General features: G+C 53.1%; 1 protein-coding gene across 4 annotated transcripts in view; it reads left to right on the top strand.

Moving 5' to 3' along the window:
- Positions 1-23684, top strand: part of MIDEAS (mitotic deacetylase associated SANT domain protein) — a 67798-nt gene that overhangs the window by 11351 nt on the left and 32763 nt on the right. The window contains exon 1 of one of the 4 annotated variants that reach the window (XM_027119945.1): positions 14281-15059. The exons of 1 other annotated variant lie outside the window; for it this stretch is intronic. The gene's annotated coding sequence lies outside the window, so the exon portion shown is untranslated. Of the gene's footprint in view, positions 1-14280; positions 15060-23684 lie in introns of those variants that run through there. 2 more of the 4 variants (XM_027119943.1, XM_027119942.1) reach the window with 2 other exon arrangements.

Raw genomic sequence — 23684 nt, 5'->3', positions numbered from 1 at the left:
CCCACAAGGACTCACACTGCCAGGTTCCTTAAACCTGGGGACAGGTACGCATGCCAGGTGGACAAGTGTCCACCATAGAAGCCAGAGCCCGTTCTAGCCCTCAGACTGGGATGACTGGGCAGTGCTGGACATGAGGTGGAGATGGGGCATCCCCCATAGGCCACTGAAAATATCCACGTTTTGATCTTAATCTTTTTGGACATCTTTCTGAATCCTTTAGCCTCCGGCTAAACTTTAGGATTCCTTTTTTTAAAAAAATAAATTTATTTATTTACTTATGGCTGCGTTGGGTCTTTGCTGCTGTGCGCGGGCTTTCTCTAGTTGCGGCGAGCGGGAGCTACTCTTCGTTGCGGTGCGCGGGCTTCTCATTGCAGTGGCTTCTCTTGTTGCGGAGCATGGGCTCTAGGCATGAGGGCTTCAGTAGTTGCAGCACGTGGGCTCAGTAGTTGTGGCCCGTTGCCTCTAGAGTGCAGGCTCAGTAGTTGTGGCACATGGGCTTAGTTGCTCGACGGCCTTGGGATCTTCCTGGACCAGGGCTCAAACCCGTGTCCCTTGTATTGGCAGGAGGATTCTTAGCCATTGAGCCACCAGGGAAGTCCTAGGATTCTTATATGCTCTGGAGATCTGAGCATTTCATCAGCAGTTGGATTTTTCCTCTGGAATTTGAAGGATTCCAGTGGAAAAGAGAGCTCATCCTAGCATCTGGATCCTCCCTGCACATTTGATTCCACTTGGAAAACTTCAGCGCTGCCTTGTAAGGACAGAGGCCAGAGCTTGGCTCTCTCTGGCTAAAAGGCAGCTACAGTACAAATTCTGTTTCTCCTCTGGAGTTGGGCGAGACCCACAGGGCCGTGAGGTGTTTGGGAGGTGCTACCTTGCTTTTGACTGGGGTTTGGCTTCAGGCTTGGTGCCAAAGTTGTCCAAAGTGACAGGAGTAGGTTCTTCTTACGTTCTAAAGATGTCAACCTGGTGGAGATGTCCTATCCAATATCCTGCCTGAGAGAGAGCTAAAGGAGGTAGGGCTTCATCTGCCTGGGGCTGTCAGCATTGCCAGTCGCATCCCTGCCCAGTTTCCTCATCCAAACAAGAGGGTGTTTGTTCGGTGAGCACTAGCTCCCTTCTTGCCCTCAGATCCTCTGGTTATAGCTCTTTGACATCAGGGCACCTTTTCTGAAATCTTGGCCATTCAGTTCCAATAACCTTAGACGAAGGAATTAATTTGCTTTAAAGAGAAAAATGCAGTTTTGAACTTCTGGCCTCATGGCTGTGGTGGCTACCAGCATTTCAAGGGTCTTTTCCACTGGTGCCTGTTAGTGGGGAGCTGCTGCCTCCACGAAGCTGAGTGTGTCAAGGGCTGGGTTCTTGCACCCCGGACTGGAGGTGATTCCTGAGGCTGAGGCCTGCTCACCAATGTGGGGTCAGGGTGACCCCCGGGAAGGACGGAGCAGGAGTGCTCCTAGCCAGTGCTGGCTCTGGCACAGTTTGCACTATTTGCCCATTTTTGTCCAGATGACATAGAATCGTGTTGAGAACAACACGGAAGCGGAAAAGATGTCTTGGAAGGATCTGAGCTGTTTTTACTAAAACACAGCTTTGATCATGTCACCCCTCTTAAAAACCTTTGAGGGCTGCCCAAGTCCTGCAGGAGGAACCTCACATTCCTCAGAAAGGCCCCCAAGGCCCTGAGAGCCCCAGCCCACCTCTCCACCTCCTCTCCTGCCTCTCCCCCTTCCCTAGCGCCGCCCTCTATGTTCTCTCCGCTCCTCCGCGCTCCTCCAGGCCTCTGTGCCTTGTGCATTGTTGTTCCCCCTACCTGGAGCCGTCCTCCCTGCCCTTTTCCTGGCAGAAGCCCACAGAACCGGTCAGAAGTCACCTGCTTCCTTGCTGCCTTCCTGAGCTGCCACCTTAGCGTTTCTGCAATCGAGCTTCCCCACAGGAGGATGCTGGCATCAGCTGCAGGTGTGCCTGCCTCCTCCCTGGCCTAGCACTGTGCCTGGCACACAGTAGGTGTCCCGTGATGGGACCGGAAGGGTGGCCTGAGGGGATGTGAGGGCGTAGGGGCAGGCCCAGGACCTGGCCTCGGTCAGGGGACACGTGTGATTGGTGAGCTGACAGCCTCCCTTTGCACCTGCTGGTGGAGCTGCTGCCTTGGTGGCTTTGCTGTTTCTCTGAACCTGAGGGAGACCCTGGTGAGGGTGGGAAGGGGATTTAGGGCCACAAAGCCAGCACCTGGGTCCCCCTCACCCTGAGGAGGCATCTATGGTGAGGAGCTGGTTTAAAGGTGGCAGAGACTTTCCTCCCCATCAGCCCAACCCCTGAAGAGGGCTAAACACCAGCTGCCCTTGGAGGACCCCTTAGTGTCCATGCCTGGCATTGTCTGCTGGCTTTGCACAGAGAAGGAACTAGGGAGAACGAGTCAGCACAGCATGAGAGGAGGCCCTGAGGCTCTAAAATGGAAAGCCCTGGTCAGCCGAGTGACCGTCAGGACAGGCTGTGGCTCCTTCTGTTGGAGGAAGAGGGGCACCCACCTGACAATGACTGCAGGATGCAGCAGGAGCCCCAAAGCAGGCACTTGGGGTCTCAGTTTGTCTATAAAATGAGACACTTACACCACATGTGGTTCTTTCCTGCTCAGAAATTCCCCAAGCCTGTGAACAGAGCCTGGCAGGCGGTGTCTTTATGGTGCCTCACAGTGGGACCTGTGTTACCTCACAAGAACCTTCCTGGTGTGGAATAGTTACCCGGGGTCTGCATGCCACCTAGAGAGAGCCGTGGAGGAGCATATTTCCCACCATTTCTGATGAGGTGGACTTTCTTTCTTAAGAGATTTTCTTTCTCAAAGTTGAACCCACACATGCATGGGCCTACTTGACCACTGTGAGTGCATGGCCTCTGTTGTTTGCAAAATATGTTTCCAGACCAGGAAGCACATCGTATTTCTAAGATCTCTTTTAGGAACCCATCGAAGTGTGTCTTTGTTCTTGGCCCTTGGAAGATCAACTCAGAGGAAACTTGAGTGGTGGGGTGGGTTTGATGTCCTAGGGAGGTGTTGGCCCGTTTTGGGAGGGATCTGTTTTGGGATCTGCCTTTGTTTCTGCCTCCAGGGGGCCTGCTCCCTCCTCCTGTCCAACTCAGTCCTCCACCTTCCTACTCACATCTCTGTCCTCCTTCCTCATCCCTCCCCAGCAAATCAATGGAGCTGCCTCCAAGCCATCCTACCTTGCTTGGTAGGATTGGGAGGTGTCAGGAAAACTACTTTTGAAAAAGATAGTCCAGGTAGCTCACATAGAACAATATATTTTTTAAATGTAAAACTTGAAGCTATAAAAAATGTTAATTTCCTTTTACGTACTAGTATTACTCTTGGGAATTTATTCTAAGGAAATAATTCTAGAAAGGAAAAGAGCTATACGCACAAAGGTATTTATAGCAATGTTGTTTAAAATAGCAAAAAACTGTAAACAGCCTGAGTGTTCCACATGGCTATATAATTTGTGATACCTAGACTCAGTGGAATATTGTGCCACTGTTAAATTAATATGAAGATGATATTAATTCATGCGAAAGTGCCGAAGAATTTTGGTGAAAAAGTGGCTTCTGTTTTAACAGGCAGATTGCACATACACTTGACGAGTGCATAAAAACTGATTACAGGGCTTCCCTGGTGGCGCAGTGGCTGGGAGTCCACCTGCTGATGCAGGGGACACGGGTTCGTGCCCCGGTCCGGGAGGGTCCCGCGTGCCGTGGAGCGGCTGGGCCCGTGGGCCATGGCCGTTGAGCCTGCGCGTCTGGAGCCTGTGCTCTGCAGCGGGAGAGGCCACAGCAGTGAGAGGCCCACGTACCGCAAAAAAAAAAAAAAAAAAAAAAACTGATTACATTGGCTATGGTATAAATTGGCATAAGGTAAATACAAGATTTAGGTGAAGTGGTTATGAGTGGAGTATTTGTGTGTTTGAAATTGCTTTACATATATATACTTTTATATAATACTTTAATATATATTATATAATATATATTAATATAGTTGAATATATTATACCTTTATAACATTTCTATTATATATTAGTTTACTCTAATATATACTATACTTATATAATAAATACATGTATATACTTATATATTATATACTTAAAAAAAAAAAGACCTTAACTTATCAACATCTTTGGATCTGGGTGGGAAGGAGGCCAGGGGGAGGAACTCCAAGCCTCCCATCTGTTACCACCTGAAAGAAGGAACTGCTGTGTCTTATCAGCCCCCTGCACTGCAGGGGCTGGAGAGTTCAGATTGGCCGAGCCTGGCTTCATAGGTTGGCTAACTACATAACTTCGGGGCTCCCAGTGGACTCGGCCTGATGCAGGCGGCCCTCAAGTGGCCTCAGAGCCCCAGATGATTGTTTGCACCTGGGTTTCTAGGGAACCAGCCCAGTGAGTACATGTGGCCCTGAGGCTCTGGCTTTAAGCCGCCCACTCTCCTCGAGGCTGCCGGGTCCTGCTGGCCCAGCCGCAGGGGGAGGCAGATTCTCTCTTCTGTAGTTCACACAGGCAGCGGGGAGGGTGTGCTTTGCAAAATGACCTCCTGCACAGTGTTGCACAGATTCATTATAGTATTGAAACTTAGAGTTGCCCTTTAGCCAGGCTCATGAAACCCCCCACATTCATCCAGCCTACCTCTGGCTTGGCCTGCAGGGCCCTCTGACCCCTCTCATCTTGCCATGAGCTGTGCTGGGACTTGCAGCTGCAGGTGTGGCCTGTGGCTGAGCAGCTGACTGTCTTCTGACCGCCTTCTGACCACCTTGTATCTCTGGCATCACAGAACCTTGGGACACCTAGTGCACGGCCTTCTCACCCATCACTCCCCCTTTGGGTTGCCTCCCTGTGTGTAGCCTTTTCTTCTTGGTGGGGAACTTTCATGTCACGTGGAGTATCTGTTGCAGGGCCCACGATCATTCTTTCCCTGTGACTAGCACAGTCCAAGGCAGGAAATGCAGACTCCTTGTGTTGCTTGGCGTCCTGAAGTGGGTGGAGCTGGAAAGCCCTGGGCAGACCTCGAGCGGGCAGGTTGGAGCCTGCTAACACAGAAGCCACCGCAACAGAACGTGTGGAGAGATGGGTTATCGCAAGCACATATCCGCTAAAGCCAAATTCCAGAACTGTCAAAGATTTGGAGTTTGTTGTTCCAGGATCAGACTGAAATAGGGCCTTGTGGCTGGCGGTTTGCCAGAGTCAGAGAGAAACTGGAGAGCGTGTTGGGCACAGGGCTTGCTTGGATACTCATGAAGGGTACTCAGGCTGGTTTCATGTCTTCCATGACACGCAGGCTTGTGCGTGGGTTTGGAGGCAGGGGTGGGGAATATCCATGTGCTTTCCTAGAATATCGTGTTCATTCCTAGATGCCGTGGTCCCATCCCCACCCTCTACAGTGACCACCAGCCAGCTCCAACGGGATCATTGCTGGTGGTGTATTAACTGACACAGAATCTAAGTAACATGCTGTCTTCCTGAGCCCAGGACCCAGCTATAACTGCTCGTCTCAGTTCCCTAATTTATAGACCACGTGCATGCCCCAGGGTTGTCAGCAGCTCAGTTTCTTGAAGCTTGAAACACATTTCCATAGAAACAATGCTATAAATGGTAGTTGAGTTCCTAGGCTAGCCCACAAAGAGCCCTAGTGTCACCTACGAAGTTGCTGAAATAAGGTATTAGTAAAATTGAGAGCGCAAATGCAGCAGTAAGAGTTAGCACCCGGGACTTTGGAGGTTAAATGGTGTGGGTTTATTTGTGTAACTTTGTTTCTTTGGTGGAGGTGTCTTTCAGAGCCCTTCTGACAAGGGAAGCTCTGGGGCCCTCCCCCTACCTACAGTCATAACCCCTCCTCTCCCAGTTTACATTCCTTCTTCCTTCCTCATCAAGCCAGGGCCCCGAGCCTACCTGCCCCCGGGACCAGGGCTAGGGTGTTTTTATTATGAGGAAATCCTGTTCAAAGGCCTTTACATCGTCAGTATCATCATCATCATCATCATTATTTAAACCATCTTGATCAACTTAACATAATAAACATTACACCTTAGCAATTTGCATTGTTCAGAATTCTCTCCTGATTGCTGCTAATGTTCCTATGGAAGTTTTAACATTGATAAGTCCACCTCTACTATTTTTGGTACCGATTTTGTCCCTTAACATGAGTTCATCAAATGGTTTCATCAGATTGTTTCCATATGTCAGTCCTTTCCTATTTCATTCTGTTAACATACCATTCTGTAATCTGAATGGAGTTCCATTTGGGGGGGTGTCTATATATAGGTGCTATGAGCATCGTTTATAAAAATTCCTTGGTGGTGATATTTTATTTTATTTTATAAATTTATTTATTTTTTTATTTGGCTGTGTTGGGTCTTCATTTCTGTGCGAGGGCTTTCTCTAGTTGCGGCGAGCGGGGGCCACTTTTCATTGCGCTGCGTGGGCCTCTCACTGTCAAGGCCTCTCTTGTTGCGGAGCACAGGCTCCAGACGTGCAGGCCCAGTAGCTATGGCTCATGGGCCCAGTTGCTCCGCGGCATGTGGGATCTTCCCAGACCAGGGCTCGAACTCGCGTCCCCTGCATTGGCAGGCAGACTCTCGACCACTGTGCCACCAGGGAAGCCCGGTGGTGCTATTTTAAGTTGTTTTCGTGGGATCTGGTTCCCTGACCGTAATTACCTGATGGAGTCTTAAACTCTTGCAACACAATGCAAATCACATTCTAGAAAGATTTGAACAGTTTATAGTGGTACAGCAATGTATGTGCAGCTGTTTCCTGATGACCCTGCCAACAGTTTTCTTGTTTAATTTATTTACTTATTGTCACGTTGACTCTGGCCATAATGGGCCCTTAATGGTGTTCTGATCTGCATATCTTAAATTGCTGCTGAGACTGTACATTTTTCCGCCTGATGAGTTACTGCTTGTCCTTCCTTATGTGTCAAACGGTGCTCATCTTCTGTGACTGCGGAGCCTCCCCACATACATGTATCTCCTTGAACCACTTTCCTGTTGGGAAGTGCAAAGTCCTGCCTCCCTCCCTCCCTCCCTGGCTGGGGCCCCGCCCCTTGAGCTGCGCGCTAGCGCCTCTCCACACCTGCCTGGTTCACCACCTCCGCCATTCCCTCCATCGCCTGCAGCCCTCCGAACTGGCTGGGACGGATGCTCTCGGTGGGGCCGGCTGGGGCTGGGAGGGACCAACAGTGGGGCCCCCGTGATGGAGGCAAAGGTGCCAGGCAGGGGCTTGCCTGAGTGGTTCTGAAATAGGTTCATGAAGTGATCTCCTTGGAGGGAGGCCGCGCTGGGAGATTCTGGGAGGAGCCACAGGCTGTGAGGGCTGGAGAGGGCACAGGAGTTCATCTGGTCTAAGGGTCACCCACCCAAAGGCCTGTGGGGAACAGGGGGGATCTCAATAACAGGGGCTGGCTGGGTGCAAGAACACAGCACAAATGAGATGAGAAACAATAGTGACCCACGGCCTAGAAAGGGGTGGAATCTGTGGAAAGTTGGAATGTGTGCGTGCCATCACAGTGCCATTCCCCTCCTGAAGCCACTCCCCTTGTGCTGCTACTTAGCTCCACCTGCGAGAAGGAGGGCCCAATGTGGCCAGTGTTCCAACTTTTTTCATGACAAACCAGAAATCCCGATTTTTAGCTTAAACCTCTTGATTTAAATAAATGGTGAAAATCAATTTAATTCAATTAAAATAAAATACATGAGATGGGTCAAATACAGTGTATCTGGGAATGAGAATGGCCTGTGAGCCTCCAATCTGTGACGCCTCATTATTTGACGTTTTTTCTGGGAAAATACAGGTCCAGGGAGGTATCCTCATATAGCCGAGAGAAGGACTCAGAGAGCCCAGAGGTCAAATACCATCTGTCTGACCTTGGAAGAGCTGTTTAACCTTTCTGAACCTCAGCTTCCTTATCTATAAAATGAGGATAATGGCTTCCTCTCAGGGCACTGGGTGGACCCATTGGGCTCGCATCATGTCAAGCATTTAGTAGGTGCTCAGTAAATGTGTTGATAGGTCCCGCCTGGGGTCATCCAGAAAATCAGAGGAAGAACTAGGCTTAGAACGTCACTTTCCTGACTCCCAGTCCAGAGCTTGTTCCACATCACATTGGCCTGCTTTCATGGGAATTTCCAGAGGTGTTTGGACACAGGGGTCCTTCTGGTCCCTGGGCAAATGCAGGTCACTTTGAGAGCTTGCCTGACAGCTACTGAGCTCAGGTAATGGGGACTTAGCTCTGTGGACTTTGCCTTGCAGTCCCCAGAACCCAGGAGATCCAGTCTCAGTAGTAGTAGTAGTAGTAATACCATACAGGGAATTCCCTGGCGGTCCAGTGGTTAGGACCCGGTGCTTTCACCGCCGGAGCCTTGGTTCGATCCCTGGTCGAGGAACTAAGATCCCGCAAGCTGTGTGGCATGGGCAAAAATAATAATAATACCATACACCACTGAACCTAAGAAGCCAATGATTATAAAATGACCATTATTTTATTTACAACTATGAAAAAGAAAATGCTGCTAATTAAACCTTGATGTGCTATCAGTTGTAAGATGCATCCTCACTTCAGAGATATTAAAATGTGCATCTTAGAATGGAGGAAACAGACTAGTAATAAAAGTAGTGATAATAATACTTACATTTTATTGCCTGCCTCAGAACTCCACAAATGTTATTTGTGCATTTATCAGCAAGCACTTACTAAGCACCCAGCATGTGCAGGCACTACGTAGGCACCAGGGATACAAGGTGACTAAGATCTAGGCTGTGCCCTTCAGAAGCTCTGAACCTAGTAGGGAGATGGTGCAGGAAGCAGCTGTAGAGCAATGTGTAGGGGATGGAGTCAAGATAAACAGACCGTGCCGTGGGAGTTAGGAGAGAGAGTGGCTGGTCTCATCCTTAGGGACAGAGACCAAGACAGTTCGGGGTGCCTGGGATTGATTTAAGTTCTCCCAGGAGGTAGGAAGTGAGGGAAGCAGATTTGGGCTGGGGAAGAAGCTAAGCAAGGAGGGATGTGTTGCAGCTGGAGCTAGCTTCAGCCAGATACCACAGGGAGCCCTGCAATAGGAACTGCATCACCACAGATTTGATCCCACCTTTCTTTTGGACCCACCCCTCTCCACCCACCCACCCTCCACCCACCCCCCTTGTCAATCATTGGCTGCAGTGCTCTCTCCTAGCAAAGGCTCCCTTTGAGCCCCCTCACAGGGGCAGCTGTGAGCCCTTAGCAGTCAACACTCACAGTAGCTGGGAGTCAATACTAGCAGCAGCTGCACTCACAGTGCACCAACCTGGTTAAGGGGCTCTGGAAGGGCTCCAGCAGTGTACACTGCAGTGGCCGTGCTCTGCTTGGAGGAGTCAAGGAAGGCTTCCTGGAAGAGCTGCCATTAAGCTTAAGTCAGGACCAGGGTATGGCAGGTTTACCTGTGGATGAAAGTGGGGGGAGGAGGAGCACGTGTGAGAAAGAAGGCATCTTGGGGAACTTCAGGTTGTTAGGCTATGTAGGCCTGGGGCTGGGAAGTAGGGCAGAGCCAGATCATTCCAGAACTGCAAGTGCCTAACAGTCTGGCTAACAGTCTCAACTTTTTGCAGTAGATGATGGGAGGTATTGAAAAGGGATGTGATCACTCTGATGGCAGTGTGGGTGATAGGTGTGCAAGACTAGAAGATCAGTTAGGAGATGAGAAAAAATGGGAGTCAATACTTAGGAAGACTTAACGTACGCCAGGCACTGTTTTAAGCTCTTATCATCCCCTTCTTGCACATGAGAAAACCAAGTGGTTAAGAAACTTGCTCAACGTCATCAAGATAGTGTGAGCCAAGAATTGGACTCAGGTCTCAGCCTGTGTTCTTAACCTGGACATTCCCATGAATATGAATTTTGGCTTCTAGTCCAAGGCGCATCATTTGTATTTGTTTTCATTTAAAAATAATGCCTTAAAGCATGCCCAGTGCACACCCTGGATCTCGGAGTGCCCGTTCCTCCTGGCCCACAAACACAAGGTAGGGAGGCTGAGCTCCAGAAATCAGATCGTGAAGGAGTCTGTCCTGGGGTTCTGCAGGGGACATGGGACTGTGCTGAAACGAGGCCTTCGGGAAGCTGGCAGCTCTGGTTCTGTGAAGAAAGGGTGTTTCTCTCCCCGTGGCCCTGCCGGCCCACCCTCCGTGGTGGCCACACCTGTTTTGTCCTTCTCCCTATCCCCAGCCAGACGTCTCTCCTAGAGTGACAGCAGCAACTGGGGACATCTGCAGAAGTTCCCTCTTAGGCTTGACAAAGGCACTCAGAACCTGGCCCAGGCCTGCGAGAGAGGGAGGTGGAGGCGGGGGTAGGAGGGCCACGGGATGAGGACAGCTGTAGGCTGCTGCGGCAGGCACGGCCCTGCCCCGGAACAGGTGAGGTAACTGTGAACTCAGGCGGAGGGCCCCCTGGGTTTTCATGGGTAAAAGAGAAGACAGTGCAGGGACTTCTCAGCACACGGTGGCTTAACTTCACAGCTGGGGTTTTGAGCTCCCTGCTCCCTCAGAAAGGACGTGGCAAAAAAGGGGTGAAGAGAAGGCACAGGCATCAAAGGAGCGTCCCTGTTCGGGCTGGGAGGGCGCACAGTGGAAAAGCTTGGAGGGAAGGACACAAAGAGCAGGGACTGGGCAGAAGCCTTGGAGAGACACCTGGATGGGACATTGAGTCAGTGTTGGAAAGAGTCTCTCTGGGAAGAGCCCAGCATAGGGTCACCCTGAGGCTGATGGGGGTGGACCTGGGGTCCTTTCAGAGGAAAAAGAATCTTGACTGGACTAGGTTTTTGAAAGGGAGAAGCTAGTTTTGGGAGAAGGGGATATAGGGTAAAACAGTAAAAAAAAAAAAAAAATTGTCACCTCGTATAGGTACATAGCATGATAAAGCAGTTTTCTTGTCCTTGTGATTCTCCAAAGTCCCGAGAAAGTAGGCATTCTTTTATTGTTTGTGTAGCAAATACTTACAGTACATCTCCTAGGGAGCCAAAATGCAAAACTTGGAGAAGGTAAGTGTCAACTTTCCTAAGATCACACAGTGGGTTGGCTTTAGTTAGGCAGGACCCAAACTCAGTCCTGGTTCCCTGCTCTTTCTACAACTTTGTCTTTCTTCTGTTTTAACTGTAGGTAATTAGGTCCTAGAGGTAGTACCTTTATTCTGAAAAGGGAAATGACAACAGGGACACAAGGAACATAAGGGACATAAGGAACCCAGCATTGTGGACTTGGGATTTCCTCAAAGGTATTTGTACCCCCTATTCCCCACATTCCTGTAAAGGTTGGTTATTCACTTAAACACACCATGTGTGCTGGCCTTGATGGAAAGTCCTGACAGAGAAAGGACAATGGAAAAAGGACAGGGAAGCAGGCATGGGGTTTGGGGTGAAGAAAACAACTCTTTTTTTTTGCAGTACGCGGGCTGCTCACTGTTGTGGCCTCTCCCATTGCGGAGCACAGGCTCCGGACACGCAGGCTCAGCGGCCATGGCTCACGGGCCCAGCCGCTCTGCGGCATGTGGGATCTTCCCGGACCAGGGCACAAACCCGTGTCCCCTGCATCGGCAGGCGGACTTTCAACCACTGCGCCACCAGGGAAGCCCGAAAACTCCTCTTTTAAATCGTGAATGATGAAAGCAGAAAGAGGCAGTGGATGGGTGGTGAGAACCGGCTTCCTTGGAAGCTTTGGTTTTTTTCTCTTAATAACAGCTTTATTGGGATATAATTCACATAGCACAGAATTCACCCTTGGAAGCTTCTTAATGGTCTCAAATTGTCCCAGAAGTGGATGCTGACGATGATCACTCAGGGCAGTGAGGGATCACTCTGAGTGGAGTCCAGAGAGCTGATGCCATTCTAGGAGGCCTCTCTAATGCCATATTCTACTGTCACTGGGACCCAGAGTTTGAAATCCTGTCTAGGGTGCTTTGCTTCCTGGAGTGTTTCTCAGCAGATGCACTCCCTGGGAACTGGAGCTCTGTACCTCTCTCTTTTCTGCAGTTTGTAAAGAAGCTTGCTGGTGGAGAAAAGTCTGCTGTATGGGTAAGGTCCCTGGAACACCTTTTTTTTTCTTACCCAAAAGGCACCCTTCTTAGCTGCCTCTGTAGGAAGGGCTGGAGCTTCTAAAATCAAAACTTTCACTTCACATGTCAGTGATTCTGCACTGTCATATCTGCAGCAAAACTGACCTCCAGGGCTTTCCTGGAAGAGCTGCAGCTTTCTTTATACATCCTCAGCTGCCTGCCTTTGGGAGGGAGACTTCTCCTGCCAGGCAGGGGCCATCTGGGACAGTCTTGGGCCCTCCTCCCCTACACACGCACATGCCGTTTCTCCTCCCTCTCTTCCTTTGTGAGCGTGAGCTGCTCCAAGATGAGCAGGGCTGTTCCAGGTCAATGACTTCTGTTTCTCATGCATCCTGCCACCTACCTCTGCTCCCTGCGCTGCTTCCTGGGCCTGGCCCAGCATCCCGGCGTGGGACAGAGAGGGAGTCCTGGCGGGACAAGGCTGAGGAGTGCCCTTTGGAGCAGCTCCCACTTGTTCCCTGGAGGCTAGGCTCTGGCTTCATGGTGGCAGGCTCTTCTAGAAATGTGCTCCCCAGCCAGGGTTCTGCTTGGTGGGGAACATCCCTGGGCTTGTCTACACTGGCTATCGGGGGACTTGCTCTGGACTGGCTCGAGGCCAGCTCTGGGGGCCAGGCCCAAGGGGGAGGTCGGGATGGCTGCAGGTTTGCAGAGGAGTGAGCACTGCAGACCAGGTGCCTTTGCTTTTGCTTCCCTCACTTGGATGAGGTGTCAGTGGGAAGGAGAAAAATCAGACAAATGGAAAAAACAAAAAGGTTTTACACAGAACCTCTGCCAGGAGTCCTGAGAGTCCAGCCTCTACTTGGGGGCCAGCATGCCTGAGCGTCCCAGTCCCTCAATTGCTCATTGCCTTCCTCTAGGGGAGATGGGAAGAGGAACAGAGAGATGACAGACTACTGGCTTGCCTTGTGGTCTTGTGCAAGTCACTCAACCTTTCTGAACCTCAATGTTTGCATCCATAAAATGAGCGGGATGAAACTCTCTCACACACAGGCTTGTTCAGTAGGCTGTGTGTGGGGACATCCTTTGAGAATTGTCAGGAACAATACTGTCAGAGCAGATGCTAAATCCGAGAGCCTGGGCTTTTCTTTGTTGGAGGTCGTTTCCCTGGCTCCTCCATTCACTTTTTACAATCACAGGATCGTGGATTTTAAACTGGAAGGAATTTTAAAAGGTCATCCGGTCCAGTCCCCTGGCATAATTATCTTTATTTTGCAGATGAGACTAAGTTGTCATTACTGTGACATTTCTGTCATACCGTGGTGCAGATAAGCCCTTTTCCTCCTGGGTAAGGTGTGAGCTCCAGGTGCACACAGGTGCTCCCGCCAGTGAAGGGATGGAAGAGGACAGGAAGGTCATGCCCCTTAGAAGCAAGTGTGGGGTTCTGAAGGTTTCTAGGCAGAAGGTACCAGTGTCATCTCTGTCATCCACTGGGGGCAGGGGGAGGGGCACGGTGGGGAAGGTCCTTGCCCTGCAGGTTCAGAGGGACCGTGAGAATCACATTCTGCTGCCCCTCCCCTTCCCCCTGAGAAAGCAAGGGATGCACCTGCTTCTCAGGACTGGCCACAGGGGAAAAGCAGCTGCCAGGACACAGTGTATTCTTCAGTGGTTTTTCCTTCAAAGAAGAATCTCCTTCTGACCCATCTCCTTGGGGAAAAGAAAAAACAAAAACAAACGAAAGGAACTAGGAAAAAAGGGCTCCCTCCCCAGGACTTTCTCCTGGCCCTGGAGCCTCATGGTATGTGGGGGCCAGCAAGAACCTCCTGAGTAGCAGAAAGGTTTCCCATCTTCCCGCCAGTTAAGGAGGCATCAGGGGATGGTAGGGAAGGTAGGCGAAATATAGGCATGCAGTCAAAAGCTGCCTAACTTGGGCCTCAGCTGCTAGAATTAAACCAAGGAGCTTTTCACACCTAAGTAATCAAGACATGGGTCTTTTATAGGGGCTGGGAGCAGTTTCTCAATAACCTTAACACCACGAGGATGCTAAGCCAAACAGTGAAGCTTGGGGAGACTGTTAATGAAGTGCCTTGGAGAGGATTAAGCATGCTTTACCGTATCCAAAACGAGAGTTTTCTTTGTGGAAGAAAGCGACTTGTGTCCTCCCCAACATCACACACATACTTTCCTGGCAGGCCCGCTGGGTTTCCAAACATTTCGTCACCGTCTCGTCCTGACCTTGGTGTGAAAGGAACGAGCCGCGTGGCCTGTTGGTTCCAGCAAAGCCATCGGGGTCGCCGGCCTGGGCTGGGGGAGGGTGGCGACTGACTTAGGAGTGGAGGTGAGGTCTGCTGGAAATCCCCAGCCTGGGCAGCCGCCGGAGGTTTAAAGACGCCTTCTCCGGCCTTATTTGGTCTCAGGAAGTGGGCGGCGCCGGGCCTGCTGGCTGAGAGGCAGACCCGAGACAGTTGTGCTGATGAAGTGGTAGAGCTGGTTCCTGCTCGCCGCCGTGCCGCGCGCGCCGGCCCGCCGCTGGGCGCTCCGCGCTCCCAGCCTCGAGTTGTGCAATCCTTTGTAGCACGCCAGAGAGTCCTCCTCCTTCGCTGTTGCCTCTCGCCCTCTCTCTCTCTCTTTTTTTTTTTCAAGCTGTGAGCTCAACCGATGAGTCAGAGCAGTGCAATCCTGACACTGCATCGGAGGACTGGGGGGTGACACGGAGGGAGGGAGAGCGATCGCGAGGCGGACACCACGGGCGCGGGGTGCGCCGAGGCTCCTGTGCCGGGAGCGAGGGGTGACAGCCCGCGCGTCCCGCCCGGGCCCTGCCAGCAAACTTCCCGGCCTCGGGAGGCGCGAGCTGGCGGAAATTCTGCGAGCGTCGCGGGGAGGCGGCGGCGCCTGTTTGTTTTTAAAATCGGGAGTGCGTGCAGGCGGCTGGAGCCTGGGAGGCGACCGAAGGCGGCGGCCCGCGGCGGAAAGGGGACAGCCGATGCCGGAGCTCGGGTAGGAGCAGGGTAAGTGGGGCTGTTGGGCCGGCGGCCGAGGCCTGCACGCGGCTCGGCGCAGAGCCCGGCCTGGCTGCGGCGGCCAAGGGACCCCGGGCTGCGCGCAAGCAGTGGCGGCTGGGGGCGCGGGCTGCAGCTCTGCAGGCGCGGCCCGGAGCGGGGGCGCGGAGCCACGGGGGGCGCGGCGTGGCAACTTCTGCTGCCCGAGCGGCCGTGGGGGGGGGCGCTTGTGTACGTGCGTTTGCCGCCCTGCCGCCCGCCCCCTCGGCGGCCCGCACCCCCCGCCCGCAAGTGCCTGTGCAGAGCCAACCCGCCGTGTTTGTGCAGCTACGCAGCTCGCGCGCGGCCCCCGCCCACCCAGGCGCGGCCCCGGCAGGAAAACCCTCCCAAGCCACCCGGCCCGCGGCGGTAGCGGCGGCTCCTCCTCCGCCTGAGCGAAACGTGGTGTCCGCCGGGACCGGCTTGCGTGACCGAGCCTGGGTCCGGGAGGTACAGGAGGGTCTCGCGAGCTGCGGGAACTTGGTGCGGGAGCCCTTTCCCTTTTCCGTGTGCACCCGAGAGCGGACGTGGAAACTGCACGCGCGCCCGGAGTTTGGGAGACAGAGTTGCAGGGGTGGCAGGGAACCGGGGCCAGTGCAGCTGAGGCCTAAGCTGGAGCGTTTAGGGCGGGCGGACCGGCCTCACCCCGCGCACCCCGGCGCTGCCGGCTGCTGGCGCACCTCAGACCTGTCATCCTTCGCCCAACCCCTCACGCCCCGTGCAGCCGCGGCCTGTGGAGTTCTCCCGCCGCCTCACCTTGTGCTGCGTTTGGTGGTGCCTGTGCGGAACTCGGGAGCCCGGGTTTTTTTTCTGGAGCCTGCGTAAGGCCGGCTTGGTGGCGGTAGTCATACCCCCCTTACAACTCACACATCCAGGAGCGTGTGCACCAGGTTGCACCTCTAGGGCCCCCACCAGGCTTCTGGATAAGGGCCTGACGCTTTCAAGCCTCAGCCCCAAGGAAGCCTCAGGAAGGCGGACCTAGAAGAGATACCTGCCGCTCTGAAGTGGGAGCCCCTGGGTATTGCAGCCCAGCCTCCAGAGTGAGCTGCTGCAAGGATGAAAGGGGAAGTTACTCTCCCCCATTTAAAACTTTGTCGGTCACAACTTTAGTGGCTACTTCCTGCTTCCACGGTCCCACCTGGGACCTGTGTGCCAGCCTTTGCAGCCTTGCTCAGGGGACGGTGGGATGGGGGAGACCTGGCTGGCCTTGGGTGAGTCTGGAGGCCGCCTAGGCACGTGTGTTCAGGGGATCCCTGTTGGCAGCTGTGGCTGGATGGAGGGAAGGTCTGGCCTGCTCCAACCGGGGGAGCCTGGCCTGGTGGCAGTCTGGAGGTCTGGCCTCTCCTTGGCCCTGCAGCTTCAGGATTGAGACTGGAGGCCTGATGCAAGTGGAAGAAACGCAGCTCTGAGGAGAAGCCTCGTCTCCCTTGTGGGGCCCCGGCTAAGGGAAGGAAACCACTTGTCTTGCTCCAGAACCTCCTAGGGATGGTGTGCATGTGCCGCTTTAACATAAGAGAAATGCACCCTTTTCACAGGCTGTTAGATGGCTTCAGGATGAAGGGGAAAGGAGAAACTGTCCCTGGTTGGGAATTTGTGGATCCTCCTTTTCCTACGGCTCTGGACAGTGAATAATAGGGGTGTAAACACTCAGTTACTGTGATAAACCATCTCATTGTATGGCTCTGGCCCAGTCTCCACTCTAATTGGATTGGCCTCTGGCAGGTTACTCTGGTCTGAGTAGCTCCCAGAGGCCAGCGGGGTGAAGAACCTGGAGGGTTCTTCCCCCGCCCCCCAACCATGCAGCTTGCTCTGGGACGACCTGACCACTGCCAGTGTGGTCTCTCCAAGCATCGGGAAGAACCCACACTCCTCCTGGCTCTGTCAGCCCCTCACCCCACCCTAGGAAAGAGTGCCCTGGAGTGCCCATGGGGATGAGAGTTCAACTTTTAAATGTGGGATTTAAAAATAGCTTGAGTGTTTAGTCCTGTGGGCTGCTGCTTTTAATAAATGGAGAAACAAAAAGGCAATATGCAGTTACAGATTTTAGCTGAAGGCCTCTTGTGGCTGCAGAACTCAGGGAAGGGATGCCCAGTGGAGACAAGGCCTCTGGGCCCCTGAGTGGGAGAAGGATTGGCAGGGGGGTGCGCATGGAGCAGAGTGTCCTGGAAGGGGAGTGGGTCCAGTCCAGGAATCTTTGGCATTGACAGCCCCTCTCCTGCAGTTGGGTCTCCCAGAAGGAAACCTTGCTCCTGGTGGAATGGGCATGGCCACAAATAGCTGGGAGATTGCGGCGTATCCTTCTAATCCTGTTTCAAATGTCACTTCTTTGGAGAAGCCTCAGCCTTCTTCTGAATACTCATTTCCACCTTATATAGTCATTTGTGCACATACTGTAATGTGGTGGTCAAATCATAAACTGGGAGCTAGAGTTTCTATACCTTCAAAGAGTTGAGGTGAGGATTTTGCAAGTTAGTACATATATACCAAATGTTGAAAGCACATTTCAGTACTATCATAGCTCTGCTCTAGCATATGCTCTATATTGTTCCCACAGTGTCCGGCATCTAGTAGGTGTTTAGCATATGTTAGCTGAACAAAATGAATGAAAGATCTCCATCCAGAAAACGTGGACTTAGCGTGTGGTGGGCCCAGTGAGTCCTGCTGCGGGATTCATACTGTGCCATTGTTTTCAAAAGGGTTGGTCCATGTGTGAGTCTGATGCTGGTGAACCCAGTCTCCTGGCACTGCCCTATGGCTGGCCTTCTGGAGAATATGTCCCAGTAATCCTGACCCCAGTGGGACCTCAGGGTGAGTGTTGGAGCCTCCTGCCTGGGAATCTGCTAACTTGGGCATTTCCTTTGGCCAGGCCAATTGGCACCCTTCCTGTGTGTGCTCGAATTAGTACAGAAGCAGCCTGGGGGCTCCATTCTTCCCTGACACTCCACAGGCTGCAGGAAATGCAGCCAGGGGTCGTGTTCCATTGGAAGAGTTGCTTCTGCACAGGCAGGATTGCTCTGGCTGTGTGGGGCTGAACTAAGTAAACTCCTCGGAGCTGGGCTGGAGCTGGGCTGGAGCTGGGCTGGAGCTGGGCTGGAGCTGGGTGGAGTGTGCTGAAATCCCCAGTTCTTACTTGTGGGATCTGCATTTGCATTCGAAGCAACATTCAGGATATCGTGAGACTGTGAGCTCATTTTATGAATCAGAAGCATTACAGCATAACTTCAGTGTTGGAAACTGCTCTTTGGAATCCAGATCACCCTCCCTCCACCCCCAACACACGCACACTTACAGGGGCTCTCACAGTCATGCACTTGGGAACAATAACAGTCAGTGGGACATCAGTTAGGATTCCAGAGCCATCAGGCAAAACTTGTGTACACCTACTTCCCTCCCCGCACTCAGAACACCATTCCTGGATGGTGTGTGGACAATAACCTGGGCAGTGACTCTGAAGGAAGCCTGGCAGGGGCATAGGAATGAGGCCTGGGCAGACCTGGGTTCGTTCTTCAGCTGCCCCACTTGCTGTGTGGCTTTGAGCATTGCTTAACTTCCTGAGCCTCAGTTTCCCTACCTATAAAATGGGGATGATGATAATTACTCATAGGGTTGCTACAAAGGTTAAACAAGATCATGCATGCAAAGTGACTGGCACACAGTAGGTACTCAACAGATGATGGCTAGCATTTCACCAGTTCCTACCAAGCCCAGCTCCTGTTTGCCTTTTGCTCCTTCCAGGGAAAAGGAAATGAAGGGTCACCTGCTTGTGGTAGGAGGGTACCCTTCCAGGCCACTGGGCTTATGTAAATGAAGCTCATTTTCGAACTCCCTAGGCCCTGGGCAAAACTGTGTGAGCACTCCAGCCTGGACCAGCCCAGACCCTGCAGCCTGTGTACTTTTGCAAGGGATTCTGTCCCTGCAGCGGAGGGTTAAGGGCTCAGCTTCCCAGAGATCATATTGTGCTCTCGGGAACTTACCCGCCCAGGCCTCAGGCTGAACTGCTCAGGTGGGTGGGAGGAAGGCTGCTTTAGAAAGCCAAGGAAAAAATCCTCTTGTCTTCGCTTCACCTGAAGCCTCTCAGTGTGAGCTCAGTGGAGTTCGGGTGGAGCCTGGGGTGGGAGTTGCTCCTAAAAGCACTTTGGCTGTTTCACCAGGTAGCAAGGGTGGAGTGGGAGGGTGGGGGGAACACCAAGATATTATATAAGAAGAAAGTTAACACATGTCTGAAGAGAGCTGGGGTTTTGCAGGGGTGAGGGTCGGGGGCTCCCTGCGGGACTCAACTTACCGGTTGTGGTTTTCGGGGACTGGTGGGGAGGAGAGGGGCTGGAGGCCTGAGCCGTCCCAGGCAGTGGTTCTTGATCTTGCTCTTCCTGGAACGGATCCTGGTGCTATGGCCAGCCGGGGAAGGTGCTCTCTGTTCCCTCTGCCTTTCTCTCCAACCACAGGGAGCTTGTGGTGAGTGTTATATTTTCCAGGCAATGCTTCTTCCTCTAGGAGTCTCAGGAAGGGGGGAGGGGAACAGCCAGGGCAAATTTGTCCTGGCCGAAGCTTGGAGAGAGGGAAGTACAACAGGCTTGCAGCCAGAAGGGGGTTCCCTCTGAGGCCACCCGTCTTCTCTGGGGAAATGGGGTCCAGAGAGGAGGGAAAATAGTGGGGGATTTCGATTCCCGGCTTTTTCCAGCAGCTGGGCAGACAGAGACCCCAAGCCCGCCTGCTGTTGCCAGAATTTGCCAGTTCCTGGGAGGGGAAGGCCCTGGAACTCGGAAGAGATCCCAGAAACTCAAAATCCTGCGAGTGCAAGTAGTCTGGCCTTTCTCCCCCTTCCTCCTCCTCCCCCCAGCCTGCCCGGCAGCTCTTGGGGCGCATCTGGCTGGCCTCAGATCCTTCATCCCACCTGACCTGGCTTTGACCTCTTCAGCTGGCCCTGGGTCCTAGTTCCGGGCTCTCCAGCTCCCAGGATTTACCCAGAGCTGGAAAACACTTTGGGACATCTAGTCCTTCACTTTCAAATGGGGAAGCTGAGAGGCAGCGAGTTCCTTGAAGTTCCATAGACTGTCCCCACTTTCGCTTCACAGAGGAAAGGCTCCTCTGTCCTGCCCCTGGTCCCTGCCCCTCCCAGTTTCAAAACGGGGAAGGGCCGCTTCAGTGCAGGAAGAGCCCAGAGGAATACTGTCTCGGCTCCTGGGTGTGGCCCAGTCTTCAGCTGGCTCCATAGTTATTTGTCTGTTTGTGTGTGTGTGAGTGAGTTTTGTGGTTAGGAGACTGGATCTGACTGAAAGCAGAAGTACCCACGCTCTGTGGGCTATGCAGCATGCAGATTGGACTGTACAGGGACAGACGGGAGAGGAAGGCAGGGGCAGAGGCCCTCCTGCACGGTGGCTGCTGGTGCTCTTTTTGTCCTTGCACAGTGCTTGCACACTTGAGTGTAAACAGCCCTTCCAGGTTGCTAGCAGCTGCCTTTCCTTGCTGGCTTTGGGCAGAAGAGGTACCAAAAATAACCAGGCGGCCACTTCTACTTGTGGGACTTTCACTGTGGTGGCCTCGGGGCAGGCTTACTTGCTCCCTGCAGGCCCCGGTGCCTCTGGCATCCCTGTTCAGACTTTCTGTGACCACCGTCTCCCCAGCCTCCCTCAGGTGATGGCCTTTCCCTTTTACTGCTCTTAGAGGGAGCCCAGGAGGGTGGAGACTCCACTATGGGCTGGGAAGCTCTGCCAGGTTTTATCTGGGGACTCTTGTCCCGCCATGTCCCTGCAGGCCCTGCTGGCGCAGCTGAGTTCTGGGGAGGCCTGTGCTGAGTGTGCTCCTCCTGGGTCCCTAGGCCAGATGCCTGCAGAGCCCAGCACTGTTGCTGGGATTCCTAGTCCCCTTGTCCTGTTCCTGTCTGGTCAGCCCTGCTCTCAGCCGGCTGTGGAACTGGAAGAGGCCATTTCATTCCCTTCCAGGTGTTGAAGACTAATAATGAATGATCTGCCCCTGCCCAGCAAGGGGGAAATGAAATCACATTTATCGAGTTCTTACTTTGTGCCAGGCACTCCGTGTGTGTGTGTGTGTGTGTGTGTGTGTGTGTGTGTGTGTATGTATAAAACCCTCATTTAATCCCACAATAACTATGAGATGAAAATATTGTGCCTGTTTACTGGTAGGGAAACTGAGGCCCACAGAGAGGCAGGTGATTGGAGAAGCCAGGACACATCCTGTTTGACCCCAAAGCCCTGTCTTTTTACCAGGCAGCTCCCACACTTCTACTGGCTATTTTCATGTGCACAGGGAACAATGCTTTGACCCTAGGAATGAAGTGTTGATGGTAGGAATTCAGGCACCATTAGCTGGCTGATAGGGGAGATATTTTGGGCTGGGAAGGGTGGGGAAGACCCCTCTGAGGCCTCCCTCTCCAAACACTACAGGGTAGCGAGAAGCCCAGCCTGAGCCACGAGGCCCTGCTGTGCAGGGCGATAGGCACGTGGGGGTCCGCTGTGTGTGTGTGTTGGGGGGGATTGCTGGGGAGTCACTCGTGCATGAGAGGAGTGGAAAGGTTTAGTTTAGCCCTCCCAGAAACCTTGCAAGCATCTCCGTCTCCCCAAATATCCCAGCCTCCGTAGTCTGAGAACAGCTCTAGGACCATAGGCTGGAGTGGGTGGGATCTTGGGCCTCCCTTCCTGGCTGCTGGGTCTGACCCCAGGGCCCATCATGCCGGCTGGCTTGGCTCAGGTCCCAGAGAGCCTGGTTGGTGTGTACTCGGGGTTTGGGCTGGATACTGTGCTGGTGCCTGGTGCCAAAGGCCTCTGGGTGTATTTCAGGAACAATAAAGAATAAATCAGCACAGGAGACGAGGGCCTGCAGCAGCTGCTCAGAGACTGGAGAAACGCAAGGAATGTGTGAGCATTTGGCCGAGGCCCTGGATCTTGACCAGGACCTGAGAAAGGCCGTGACACTGACTGGATGCCTGGACGAGGGGGGCAGGTGGCTGGCTCTCTGTGCCCACTCTGCAGCCCGTCTAGGAGGCCCTAGGCAGCCATGTTGAGAGCCGCCCCACCTCTGCTGGCAGCAAGGTTTTGTTCTTCTTGGTCACTAGCAAGTATTGGGGAGCCATATTATCCCCATTCTTATCCTCCAAACCAGCAGGATGACCCCCTGAAAAAACTCCCCTCCCCCTCTTCCCCCAGGCCATCAGGTAGGTCCTAGCTCCTTCTGGAGCTGGCCAGGCAGATGAGCCAGAGCTGATGAAGACACCACAACTAGACACCGCTCCTGCCCACCCCCTGCTTCCTTTCTCCTGAGAAGAGGCAGCAGAGCCAGGTCTGAGGGAGTGCTGAGTGTGAGAACATCCCCTGGGAGGCCCTGAACACAGCTCTACCCAAGTAATGAGCCGTGTGTTCTTGGGCAAATCATGTTACCTCTCAGGGCTTCGGGCCCATCAGCCATGAAACTGAGATTTGGACCAGTGACCTTTGGAGTGGGTGGGCACTATCTGTCTCCCTTCTTTAGGATGTGCAATGAACAACCTTTATTCAGTAGTTTCATTTCTTGAGAGGAAACCCTCCTGAGAGCCCCATGCAGAGAGGTAGCTTGTCATGCTGGGACTGATGCTCAGTGCCCTGGGTGGGGGCATTGGCACTAGTAGGAACCCAAGCGTGGACTGACTTGACCCAGATTTCAGTGTGCCAGGGGAAGGGGCAGGAACCTGGGCCCCATGGGGATTTGGGGCGAGTCACCGCTTTATTTTTAAAGAGCTGTTGGCCAACTGTGGGTGTGGGGTTGGAGAGTGTGGGAGGGATGTGGCTTCCTTTTGAACTGAAGATGTTGAGCTTCACAGGTTGGCCCAGTGGTGGTAATCACCAGGAGCATCTTCATTTTCAAAGCCACTCGCCTCCCAGGCCCCTCTCACTCACCTTTCCTGACCAGCCACGCTTCCAGGACATGACTGGTTTTCAGGCCAGCTGAAGCTGCTCTTCAGGGAGATGTGAACAGCCCAGAGCCTGCTGCCATCCATCCCAAATAGCCTGATATGTACCCAAGCAGGAGGCTGAGCCTGAGGCCCTGCAGAAAACGCTCTGGGTTCCAGTCCTGGCATTGCCTCTATACTCCTGTGACCTCAGATCTTCAGGTGCCTCGCTGAGAAACGGGAGTGTAATGATACCTGCCTTGCCATGAGGATTAAACGGGATCATGTGTGTAGCGTGCCCAGCACCATGCTTGGCACATAGTAGTGCCCCCAAGAAATGTTAGAGGTGGAGATGATGGTGAAGTAGAAGCCTTCCATTTGTGATGTCGAGGTTTCACTTTGGCTCCAAGCCCTGCCCAGTGTCTTGCCAAAAGGTGGGGCCTCCTAAATGGAGGCATGAAGCGTTGTTATTGGTGTCCTTGCTTCTGGGCCTTGATTCTTGCTCCTGTCTGTGTATTTGCAGACAAGTTTCTTTCCTTCTCTGGGCTGCTTTGTGGAACAAGGAATTGGACTGAGTGAGATGCAGCATCCCTTGATATTTGGAATCTGTTCAGCTTCCGCAGCTACGCCCTGCTTTGGTGGCTGGCTCTGAAGAGAGGCACAAGCCACCTTTCTCCATGTGTTGTGGAGGCTCTTATTCCAGAGGGTGATCCTGC

The sequence above is a fragment of the Aethalodelphis obliquidens genome, unplaced genomic scaffold, assembly GCF_003676395.1.
Source record: "Aethalodelphis obliquidens isolate GAN/ISIS:26980383/991018 unplaced genomic scaffold, ASM367639v1 scaffold21, whole genome shotgun sequence".
NCBI classification, from domain to species: domain Eukaryota; kingdom Metazoa; phylum Chordata; class Mammalia; order Artiodactyla; family Delphinidae; genus Aethalodelphis; species Aethalodelphis obliquidens.
Note: the sequence above shows the minus strand (reverse complement) of the source record. Positions and strands in the feature narration are given on the sequence as shown.